This window comes from Panulirus ornatus, chromosome 40, assembly GCF_036320965.1.
Source record: "Panulirus ornatus isolate Po-2019 chromosome 40, ASM3632096v1, whole genome shotgun sequence".
NCBI lineage: Eukaryota > Metazoa > Arthropoda > Malacostraca > Decapoda > Palinuridae > Panulirus > Panulirus ornatus.
In genome coordinates this window covers 4,496,803-4,509,848 of record NC_092263.1, presented here as the reverse complement: position 1 = coordinate 4,509,848, position 13,046 = coordinate 4,496,803, and the positions used below count along the sequence as shown (strand labels likewise).

The 13,046-nt window shown below is 42.4% G+C and overlaps 1 protein-coding gene across 1 annotated transcript in view; it reads right to left on the bottom strand.

Annotated features, from left to right (window-relative positions):
* LOC139761321 (uncharacterized) overlaps positions 1–8,627 on the bottom strand; it is a 118,424-nt gene extending 109,797 nt beyond the window's left edge. The window contains exon 1 of the mRNA XM_071685379.1: positions 8,107–8,627. The gene's annotated coding sequence lies outside the window, so the exon portion shown is untranslated. The remainder of the gene's footprint in view (positions 1–8,106) is intronic.
* Between the last annotated feature and the right edge of the window lie 4,419 nt (positions 8,628–13,046).

The window sequence follows — 13,046 nt, the reverse complement described above, 5'->3', positions numbered from 1 at the left end:
GTTAAAGTACCCTAGATCTTTCATTGATAAATCACCTAAGTAAGCAAAGAAATCATTCTATTGAGTTGAGCCCAAACCTCTCATTGACATCAGGAATCTTTTAGTTCTCCCTTTTGATAATAATTTTACTTTACTTCCCATGTTGCTTAAATCCTTTAATGTAAATGTTGCCTTCAGCAGTAATAATACTATAAAGAATATCTTAATCAGGAACTCGCCAGAAAATTCTCCTGGATGCATCTATAAAGTGCCATGTGGAAATTGTGATAAGTTTTGTTGGGCAGACTGGTAAGGATCTTTCTGTTAGGCTTAAGCAACATAAATGTTGTAGACGAACAGGAGAAGAATCAAATGCCTTGTTTAATCACGTTAAAACTATGATCATTGTATTGACTGGAGTAATGCCACCTCAGTTATTAACTCTAACTCTATTACAACGAGAAATATAATTGAATCTTCAATTATCAAATACACAAAGAATTATAATGTTAATATCAGTGATGGATTATACAAATTGGATAACTTTATTGTCGATAAAATGTGTAAACAATTCCCACTTCTTGTCCACATAATAGTTTATGATACGCTCGTTGTCTGTTTTGGACAATCGCATGTTTACCAAATGGCGTCCTGGATACGTCTCTTCGTTGTATATCAACTGACTTATATTTCTCTCGTGTCTTCCCTGATGATGTGGATATTACACGAAAGTGCACCTGGGAACTTATCGTGTTTCATTTTCCCCGTGGACTCATAGGAATATCTTGATCACCAGCAGTATTGTGATCCTTTCCAATATATATATATATATATATATATATATATATATATATATATATATATATATATATATATATATATATATATATATATTCATTTATTTATTTATTATACTTTGTCGCTGTCTCCCGCGTTTGCGAGGTAGCGCAAGGAAACAGACGAAAGAAATGGCCCAACCCCCCCCCATACACATGTATATTCATACGTCCACACACGCAAATATACATACCTACACAGCTTTCCATGGTTTACCCCAGACGTTTCACATGCCTTGATTCAATCCACTGACAGCACGTCAACCCCGGTATACCACATCGCTCCAATTCACTCTATTCCTTGCCCTCCTTTCACCCTCCTGCATGTTCAGGCCCCGATCACACAAAATCTTTTTCACTCCATCTTTCCACCTCCAATTTGGTCTCCCTCTTCTCCTCGTTCCCTCCACCTCCGACACATATATCCTCTTGGTCAATCTTTCCTCACTCATTCTCTCCATGTGCCCAAACCACTTCAAAACACCCTCTTCTGCTCTCTCAACCACGCTCTTTTTATTTCCACACATCTCTCTTACCCTTACGTTACTCACTCGATCAAACCACCTCACACCACACATTGTCCTCAAACATCTCATTTCCTATCCGTAGCCCACGCCTCGCAACCATACAACATTGTTGGAACCACTATTCCTTCAAACATACCCATTTTTGCTTTCCGAGATAATGTTCTCGACTTCCACACATTCTTCAAGGCCCCCAGAATTTTCGCCCCCTCCCCCACCCTATGATCCACTTCCGCTTCCATGGTTCCATCCGCTGCCAGATCCACTCCCAGATATCTAAAACACTTCACTTCCTCCAGTTTTTCTCCATTCAAACTCACCTCCCAATTGACTTGACCCTCAACCCTACTGTACCTAATAACCTTGCTCTTATTCACATTTACTCTTAACTTTCTTCTTCCACACACTTTACCAAACTCAGTCACCAGCTTCTGCAGTTTCTCACATGAATCAGCCACCAGCGCTGTATCATCAGCGAACAACAACTGACTCATATATATATATATATATATATATATATATATATATATATATATATATATATATACACACACGCATTACATATTTTGATCACACAAGTCCCTTGTCATACATGGACTTATGTCTTAAGAATCTTTTTTAATGTTATGAAAAAAGACTTTTATTAGAAATATAGAAATCAAAAATGATAAATCAGTTCAAGTAATTAATATGTGTAATTGTTCCAGCTTTCGTAGAACGAACTGAAAATTACGTAAGTTAATCTTTGAGAGGGGAAAATTGTATAAGCTTAAGCAGAGCTTACTGTCAAGGCTACATAATGACCCCTGGCAGTTGACAGACCTATTTACCAGGCCAAACAAGCAACCAGCCGTCTAAGATAATTATAAGATAATTGTAAGATAACTTTAAGATAATCATAAGGTAATCATAAGATAACTATAAGATGATTATAAGATAACTATAAGATAATTATAAGATAGCTATAACTATAAGATAATTATAAAATGATTATAAGATAATTATAAGATAACCATAAGATAACTACAAGATAACTATAAGATAATTATCAGATAATTGTAAGATAACTGTAAGACAATTATAAGATAATCATGAAATAATTATAAGGTAATTATAAGATAACTATAAGATAATTATATGAATATTCACGATTCATGTGAACTGGTCAAGTGTTTACCCAGTACAATACAGAGACTCGTATGTTCGGATCATTTCTATTCCTTCTCTGTCTTGGGAATCATTCGTTCGAATCTTACTGCTTCATTGTTTCGCTCTCATGCTTCGTCTCCCGCTTCGAAACTTACCCCGAGATCTTCCTCTGAAAAATTTCTCCATCTAGCTCCTTGTCTTGCTCTTTTCCCTCCCTCACACTTTCCATCACAGGGCTGACTCTCTCCTCAGCACTCTCACCCTCCCTCACTGGACATGACCCGACCATTTCACTCAGACTACACCATTTCCCTTCACAAGGGTTCGAACATATACTCAGTTTCTGATGCTATTCTTTACCTCTCTCTCTTTTCTTTCCTTCCCCCCCTCCTCTCTCTCTCTCTCTCTCTCTCTCTCTCTCTCTCTCTCTCTCTCTTAGCGATGTATCCAGACGCATACTTCCTATATTCTCACTTATGTATATTGAAATGTATATTTTGCTCATTTAATGTTCTTCGTTGTCAAACATCACCACCACCAGCAGATGTGTCGTGGATAAACGTAAAAACAATTTTTGGTTCTTGATTGATTTTTCCAAAGTCCAGCCTCTATCGCGTGTGATTCTTCTGAACCCAAGTATTCTAATGTAGTCTAATATGCAAATTCTCTTCCTCTTCTTCTTCTTCTTCTTCTTCTTCTTCTTCTTCTTCTTCTTCTTCCCCCCTCTGTCTCTCTCCTTCCCTATCCCTTACCACCATACCATTCTCTTCCTATTCTTCTCTTCTTCTTCTTCTTCTTCTTCTTCTTCTTCCCCCTCTGTCTCTCTCCTTCCCTATCCCTTACCACCATACCATTCTCTTCCTATTCTTCTTCCTCTTCTTCTTCTTCTTCTTCCCCTCCCTCTCTCTCTCTCTCCTTCCCTATCCCTTACCCCCATACCATTCTCGCGTGCAAAGTCTCTGTCCATTTCACCTTCCACATACTCCTACCATATTACGCCGGCAGGGCTGTGCGTCTTCCTTTGTTTCAGCGGTAACTGGCGCTCTGCCTGCACACAATGGCTCCCTCAGTAATGCACTTTGCTCTCCTCACTTACAGCACTCGGGGTAGCACCACCGCAAATAAGAAAAGGTTCAAAGCTGACCTTAGCATAATAGGAATCACCTCACACTTGGCCAGCCCCTCACACACACATCTCTCTTCCTCCTCCTCCTTCTCCCCTCACACTCCCTCCTTCCTTCCTTCAGGAAACCTCTCAGGTTCCCACCAGTGCCAACGTGAGTATGATGAGACAAAACCCAGCCAAGTAGACTGGAACGAAACTGTATTCCTACGTCTTAATGAAAGTCGTTTCATCCCTCAACACTGGTGCTCTGGTCCCGCTCCATCACACTCCACAACCTCCTGTGTACACACAGAGGGATAAGAAAACATTTTCCTCTCCACCGATTATCAAATCTTGAACATAAACTAGGCTCTCTCGTTCCCCTCCACTTCCCCAGGCTCTGGGCTCTATATCTCGAGACGGCTCGTTTAGCTTCTCTTTAAACCAGATTTATCTGATGATCGTCTCCTAACGCCATTAAAACACCATCTTGCTCTATCTGTTAACACTAACATAATTATTTCTCATTCCAGTGCCATCATCTACACTTCTTTGATTCTACTGTCTGTCTTCACACTTCTTTCATTCTAGAAGCGATCTCTACGCTTCTTTCACTGTAGTATCGATCTCTGCACTTCTTTCATTCTTGTGTTAGTCTGAACACTCACTCTGTAGGTCGATATCTGAATTTCTTTCATTCTAGACTGTCGATCTTGAAGCTTCTTTCACTCTAGAGTGTCAATCTTGAAGCCTCTTTCACTCGAGAGTGTCGATCTTGAAGCCTCTTTCACTCAAGAGTGTCGATCTTGAAGCTTCTTTCACTCTAGAGTGTCGATCTTGAAGCTTCTTTCACTCCAGAGTGTCGATCTTGAAGCTTCTTTCACTCCAGAGTGTCGATCTTGAAGCTTCTTTCCTTTAAGAGTTAATCTTTACACTGCTTTCCAGTCACTAAAGATGTAGTTAATTCCTAATACAAGTTACAATCACTGTACGTTATATTCATTTATCTCCTTTGATCTCTTATCTCTTATCACTTTCCTAGATTGGATAATGTATCAGTAACTTGCTATAGCGATCTAGAGCTTAACTAGATATTACGTTACTTTCCAAAACCTTCGTTTTATCTAAGAGTCGTCCAAATGCAGCTGAGCGAGGCCAGGTTTTCTGCAGGATTCCCTGATTTCTCAAGGGAGGTGTTTAGCATCATGTTTACTCCTTAGTCCAATTTCTGTGGCTATTGCCCCTGGCTATCGTCTTCCTCTCCCCCGCCGAGCTGTGTGATCTTTGTGCAAGTTGAGACAGTTGTAAATTTTCTTTTAATCCTTCGTCGGACATATATTTCACGAGTGTTGCAACTTACTGACGTCTTGTTCCACGTTGCCGATAGCTTGAATGTTCTTTAAACCTTGATTAGATCAGGTTCTATCCACAGACATACAGAACATGTGAGGTTTTAAGCCACTTGTTTAAGTAATCCAAAAGTATCAGTTGTCGTAATGCTTAGGCCACGAGAGATTCCACTGTGTTTTTGATGCTTTTATTCATGTTAATTCCTTCTAGTGGTCTCATTCTTATTGGTTCTCGATGTATTTATAATCCGTGCGAACCTTCTGCATTATATGAGCTTCGATACATTGCACTTCAGTCTCCATATGAATCTATCTTTCAATGAATTTACGTTTGGGGTTCGTTGTCATCATCTGAGCCTTATCTGTTATCCTGATAAATGTCTTCGAGCAGTCTCGGCGAATACTCTAACCTGAGAACTATATTCTATTATGCATCGACATCAAGGGATTGCGCACTGAGGAGCGTGTGGAAGAAGAGGTTATCGTCTGGAAGGGCAAAGATTGAAGCTGTATGGGTGCGAGACGTAGGCCCAGGATTGGTGTAGTGCGGAGGAGGGTGGATGTGTTGGAAATGAGATGTTTGAGGACAGTACGTGGTGTGAGGTGGGTTGAGCGAATAGGTAATGACGGGGTATGAGAGAGGTGTGGTAATAAGAGGAGTATGTATGATAGAGCTGAAGTGGGTGTGCTGATATGGTTTGGAAATATGGAGAGGATGAGTGAGGAGAGGTTGATGAAGAGGACATACATGTCTAAAGTAGAGGGAACAAGGAGGAGTCCAAAGAGGAGGTGGATGGGCGGAGTGGAAGATGCCTCTGAGTCTGAACATGTAGAAGGGAGCAACCTGTGACTCAGGATGACGAAGAGGAAGCGGCTGTGAGCGAATGAGGCCATTTCATCGTCTGTTCCTGGCGCTAACGCGGGAAAACGTCGAACAGGTAGAAAAAAAAAAGGCATTTTCTTGTCCTTTTTTTTCCTCATTTTGGACAGTTCCTGGCAGCCAGGCTTCTAGAACCATCCCAGCAATATATGTTTCTTGCTCTTTACCCGCGAAGAGCTCCTGAGCAATTAATGATTTGCAATAGATTAAACCATTTCGTCTCTTACCATCCTAGATTGCTGGTCCCAATCATCCAGTCATCTACCAAGCTCGTCTCCCGCTTCATATGATACACTGGATTACCCTTCTGTTCTCACCTTCCACAGTGGTACCAGAACATGACCCAAAATCTTAAATGGCCTGTTAAATTCACGTTCTTCACAGCTTTTCTAATTGGTATTGGCCATTTGTATTGATCTCTTTGAATATACACGGTCATTGGACCACATCCCTTTGAATATACCCGGTCCATGGACCATATCTTCGTGACTGTACCAGGTTCATGGGCCATATCTCCTTGAATATACCCGGTCCACGGACGATATCCCCTTGAACATACCCGGTCCATGGACCATATCTTCGTGACTGTGCCCTGTCCATGGACCATATCTCCTTGAATATACCCGGTACATGGACCATAGCTTCTTGATCTCTGCTCAAGGAATAGCGCTTTCAACCACTTCACTGAATTCTTTCCCGCGTTTGAGAGGTAGCGCTAGGAAAAGACAACAAAGGCTACATCCGCTCACATCCTTCTCTAGCTGTCATGTGTAATGCACCGAAACCACAGCTCCCTTTCCACATCCAGGCCCCACAGACCATTACATGGTTTACCCCAGACGCTTCACATGCCCTGGTTCAGGGAAGGTATATACATGTATATGTATATTTTGTTTATACCTAATCGTCGTTTCCTGCGTTAGCAAGTAGCGCCAGGAACAGAGGAAATAAGGCCACATTCGCTCACATCCATTCTCTAGCTATTATGTGTAATGATATATATATATATATATATATATATATATATATATATATATATATATATATATATATATATATATGAAGTACACGAGCCAATGATGGTACACGTATACAAACAAAAAGATTAAATGTTATTTGCATAAACGCGCACATAGGAATATATGTAATAATATATGTACTATATGTGTACATAATTTTAAGCACACACACACACACACACACACACACACACACACACACACACACACACACAACACACACACACACACACACACATATTCATGCACAGAGAGAGAGAGAGAGAGAGAGAGAGAGAGAGAGAGAGAGAGAGAGAGAGAGAGAGAGAGTGAGAGAGAGAGAGAGTAAAGATTTCCTTATCTCCACATATTGAGAGCAAGTAAAGGTATCTGTCGTACAGTAATTAAACATATGCAAATCACATTCACTTCCTTGTCACTTTCAATGCCTATATCACCTTCACTTTGGATGACAGTGAGAGCAAAGAAGAAAAGTTGTTACGTAGTTAACTAAACACATGTGTCAATCCATCACACAACTGGTGTCTACATCTGACTTTTGTGTAACTCTATGTCACATGCGTCAGTCCATCACACACCTGGTATCTACATCTGACTTCTTTGTAACTCTATGTTACATGTGTCAATCCATCACACACCTGGTGCCTACATCTGACTTCTGTGTAACTCTAGGTCACATGTGTCAATCCATTACACACTTGGTGTCTACATATGACTTCTGTGTAACTTTATGTCTCATTTGACAAACAATCACACACCTGGTGCCTACATCTGACTTCTGTGTAATTCTATGTCACATGTGTCAATCCATCGCACACATGGTGTCTGTATCTGACTTCTGTGTAACTCTATGTCACATGTGTCAATCCATCGCACACCTTGTGTCTATATCTGACTTCTGTGTAACTCTACGTCACATGTGTCAATCCATCACACACCTTGTGTCTATATCTGACTTCTGTGTAACTCTATGTCACATGTGACAAACCATCACACACCTTGTGTCTATATCTGACTTCTGTGTAACTTTATGTCACATGTGTCAATCCATCACACACCTTGTGTCTATATCTGACTTCTGTGTAACTCTATGTCACATGTGACAAAGCATCACACACCTTGTGTCTATATCTGACTTCTTTGTAACTCTATGTCACATGTGTCAATCCATCACACACCTTGTGTCTATATCTGACTTCTGTGTAACTCTATGTCACATGTGACAAGCCATCACACACCTGGTGTCTATATTCTGTGTAACTCACCTGTGAAGACAAGATATTTCTGTGTCCAGCCACCACAGTCGGGTCGTGTCTGTGCCACGAGCAGACAGCTTCTGTGTCAAGTCTTCCCTTACATCTGTGTGTCTTTGTACACAGCTCAAAGTTCAACTTTTCAAGTTCTCTCTGTGGACCACATTGAACTTTCTTTATTTCTCTCTTTTCTCTTTCGTCGTCTTAATTTCCTCGTCCAAAAATAAACTTTATTTTCTTTTCAATTTGATTTCATCTTTTTTTTATTATTATTAGTCACAGCCGTTGATATCATCATAGCTTCGTCAAGTGTTTAGTATGGCGAGCAACCAGAGGGATGTGGGTGTGGATGGGTGACCAGGGTGTGTGTGTGTGAGGAGGAGGATGTGTGAGTGAGTGAGGGAAGGTTATGAGGAGGGAGGGAAGCTGCTCCGCGATGAGGCGTTCGTTGACGTCTTTGGCAGCAGCAGCAGCACTACCATCACCAGCAGCAGCGGCTAGACTGGCAACACTACCGCTGCGCTGGCTACGCTGTCACTGAGTCAGCTCCTCCCCCGGCTGCTCCACCTCACCTCACACGGCAGCTCGGCCAGGCTGCTGGGGAGGACGGACCCTCCCCCACGCCTGCTGGGGGTCGGGAGGGGAGAGAGACTGGTGGGATAGGGGTAGGAAGGGGGTCTTGTGGGATGGGGAGAGGCGAGGGGATGGTGGGGGTGAAGAGGGAATGGTGGGGAGGATGTTTTGTGGGTAGGAGGATATGGTGGGGAGAATGGTATTGTAGGGAGGGAGGTCTGGTGGGGAGGAGGGTCTGATGTGGTGGAGGACCTGGTGGGGAGGAAGGTCTAATGGGGAGGAAAAGGAGTCTAGTGGGGTGGAGAGGAGAGTGCCTGGTGGGGAGGAAGGCCTGGTGGGGAGCAAGGTCTGGTGGGGAGCAAGTTCTCATGGGGAAGAGGAGGAACGGGAGAGAATCTGGGTGAGGGTTGGCCATAGAGAATGGGAGGGTGTGCCATGGAGAATGGGAAGGTGTTGGCCATAGAAAATGGGAAGGTGTTGGCCATAGAAAATGGGAAGGTGTTGGCCGGTTGCACAGTGGTCCTGGGTCATGTACTGGGTCCAGGAACAGGACTTGTGGCGGATCATGAGTCACACAGTGAGGGCTGGGTCATACAGTGAAGGCTGGGTCACAAAGTGAGGGCTGGGTCACACAGTGGGGACTGGGTCACACAGTGGGGACTGGGTCACACAGTGAGGGCTGGATCACACAGTGAGGGCTGAGTCACACAGTGTGGACTGGGTCACACAGTGAGGGCTGAGTCACACAGTGTGGGCTAGGTCACACAATGAGGGCTGGATCACACAGTGTGGGCTGGGGTCACACAGTGAGGGCTGGGTCACACAGTGTGGGCTGGGGTCACACAGTGAGGGCTGGGTCACACATTGGGAGCTGGATCACACAGTGAGGGCTGAGTCACACAGTGTGGACTGGGTCACACAGTGAGGGCTGGGTCACACAGTGTGGGCTGGGTCACACAGTGAGGGCTGGGTCACACAGTGTGGGCTGGGGTCACACAGTGAGGGCCGGATGACAAGGTGTGAACTTTGAATCTAGATTATGAGATATATATAGAAAGAAATGGTTTGATCTTGTTGAAGCAAATTGACTGCGTATATTCCATCAAAATCAAAATCTATGATCATATTTCCTTTTGCTTTTGAGCTGGCACCAACTAATGTCCAACTTCATATATTTCTTTCAGCGCCTTTGGGAACCTTTGATCATTTACATTGCTCGTAAGTCACTCTTGTTTGATTTCTGATTATATTAATCGCCAGGAAAGATTAATACGAAAACGTGGGAGGGTTCAAAAGGTCTTGTTGTGTGTGTCATAATTTTTCATTATGTGTAAAGGAAAGGGAACTGTTTACAAACTTTGCATACGACAAAGTTATCAAATTACAAACCTTCACTAATACTCATATTACAGTTCTTTGCGTATTTGATAATAGAAGATTCAAGGATATTTGTCGTGGTTAAGGAGTTACAGTTGATAACTGAATTGGCGTTACTTCGGTCAATAAAATGGTCATACTTCTTAACATGATTAAGCAAAGCATTTAAATCATGTCTTGTTCTTATACTATATTTATGTTGCTTAAGTCTAACATAAAGATCCTTACCAGTCTGCCCAACATAAAATATATAACAGCTTTTACAAGGGATTCTGTAAACACAGACCGTAGAATTTTCTGGTGAGTTTTTAAGTTATTTTTTTGTGGTATTGTAATTGCTGAAGGCAACATTTACATTAAAGTATTTAAGCAACCTAGGAAGTAATGTAGAATTATCACGAAAAGGGAAAACTCATTCTTGGTATTAAGAGGAGGTTTAGGTTTAATTCTATAGAATTATTTGCCAACTTAAAGGATTTATCAATGAAGGATCTAGGATACATTAACTTGGATCCAATAGAATATATCTTCTCAAACTCGTCATCTATAAATTCCGGACTGCATATACATAATGCACTAAGGAACATCGACTGGACTGGTAATAATTGAAGTCTGTCATGTTGAGCTGAAAACTAATGAATATTTGAGCAAACATTGGTAGCTTTTTTGTGTATATGCTAAGCTTGAACATGTTTCTGTCCCTATGGATTATGCGATCTAGGAATGGTAACATACAATTATTTTCCACTTCCACAGTAAAGTTGATGGAAGTTACTAAATTGTTAAGTAAAGGGAGAAATGTTAGGAAATCTTCGTTCGTTGACCAAACACAAAGAACATCTGGTTTAGATATGACATACAAAATAGACCGGGTTCCCTCAGTTTCTTCCTCACAGGTAAACTTTATTGAAGTAATTAGGCTGTCGAGTCTTAGATGAAAATCACAGATGTCTTCATCATCCGATCACATGCAAATTATGTCATCGACATAACGAAACCATTTAGCCACTGTTGTATGACGTTGGGAGTAAGTTCAGCAACTTCGAAGAACTTCATGTAGATATTACGCAAGACTGTAGAAGGTAGATATTTCGCAACACTGTAGAAGGTAGATATTACGCAGGACTGTAGAAGGTAGATAGTCTACTTTCGTGCCACATCTCCTGAAGGGTAATTCATTATTGAAACCAAACCTGCAGTCCTTCATGCAGCTGGACAAAAAAAACTTCACTAAATCGTCCACAGGAACATAGGAAGAGAGATTCCATTTCAAAACGTGAAAAACTTTTAGCTAGAGTTTACATGGACTTTATGTGCTATTCTGTACAAGATTATTTTCTACGTTTAGCTGGGTAATTATTACCAACTTGTGGCCTCAGTAAAGGTACAAGCCACTTTTGACAGTGCTTGACCTGAGGTCACTCTTCAGTCACGTTTCCAGTGAATGACTTGTTCTAGGTTTTGGTCAGATGACCTTGGTAAGCCACGCCCTTCTCTTAACTCCGGCCAATATCATCGAACTGGGGAGTTGACGGCCTTACTGACCCCTGGGCAGTTGATAAGCTCAAACCCAACCAAGCAACCAATCAGGAGACGCCGCTGGGGAGATTAAAGTGCGAGAAATCCAGCAGTTGCATCCAGCCTGTGTGGCAGATATGCCTGTGTGCCAGGGTGTAAAGTTACCAGTGTATTCCACCTACTGTAGCTGCCTCGGGGAGTCCAGACCTGAAGCGAATATTGCCTGGGGAAACCTGGAAGGTGAACTGATCATTTCTCTGGATCACAGACGATGGCTTAGTGGCTCTGGGGTTGATGTATGTCCTTGATAGTGTCCGTCTGTCATGGTTCTTACCTCTCGAGGTGGCGGTAAGGTGTGGAGGACTGGAGGACGAGTGTAAGGTGCTGGAGGACGAGTGTACGGTGCTGGAGGACGAGTGTAAGGTGCTGGAGGACGAGTGTAAGGTGCTGGAGGACGAGTGTAAGGTGCTGGAGGAGGAGTGTAAGGTGCTGGAGGAGGAGTGTAAGGTGTTGGAGGACGAGTGTAAGGTGCTGGAGGACGAGTGTAAGGTGCTGGAGGAGGAGTGTAAGGTGTTGGAGGACGAGTGTAAGGTGACCCTTCAGGGGCTGGACGAGGTGTGGGACGGGAGGTCATATATCTGGCTGAGCAGCCCTCCCTCGTGACCCGGTCTGGTCTGTGACCCATAATTGGCTGGGAATTGTCTTCCTGATGAAGCTTCAAAGAAAGCCATCTCGAGCAGTGACCGAGACAATGTGATCTATACATGTCACAACACAGTTGGTGATGTATTAACCCACTTGATCATATATGCCTTATTAATGTATTTCCAGTAGCTGTATATCTACATGTTATATAAGGTTATTGTTGTTGTATTGTGTATAACACTACGTCTGTGTATCCCACTGCGTTGTTGTTCGTTGCTTCGAAACGGGGGTCGAACCATTGTTTCTAATGTTAGAGCAGTGAAGCCTAATTTTGTTTATGAAAATCATATGCTTTATATTTTTTGAAATCATGGTCGATATATAGATTGTTCTGCTCTTGTTGATATACTGAATATTGTTGTCATGCAAAACCACCACTGGGAAAAGGAAGCTCTGTAATCCTGCCCACTTTCATGTACTACCACATCTTTAAGAACACTCGTTACATGGAGAGAAAATAGATACAGTGCGGGTCATGTATACAGTACCGGAGGAGACATGGAATGAGGTCAAATGACCTTGTAACAAGGGTCTGTGTGACCTGGCATCAACCTGACCTTGACCTGATAACCCACTGGTTGTGTGAATATACCACGATGTGTGGTAACTGAGTTTGCCTGGGAAAATAACTCGTCAACCCATAATGTGCAAGATGTTGGCTGTTAGCTTGAAGGCACAGCTATGAGAGTTAGCTTGGAGACACAGCTATGAGAGTTAGCTTGGTGACACAGCTACGAGAGTTAGCTTGAAGACACAGCTACGAGAGTTAACTTGGTGAC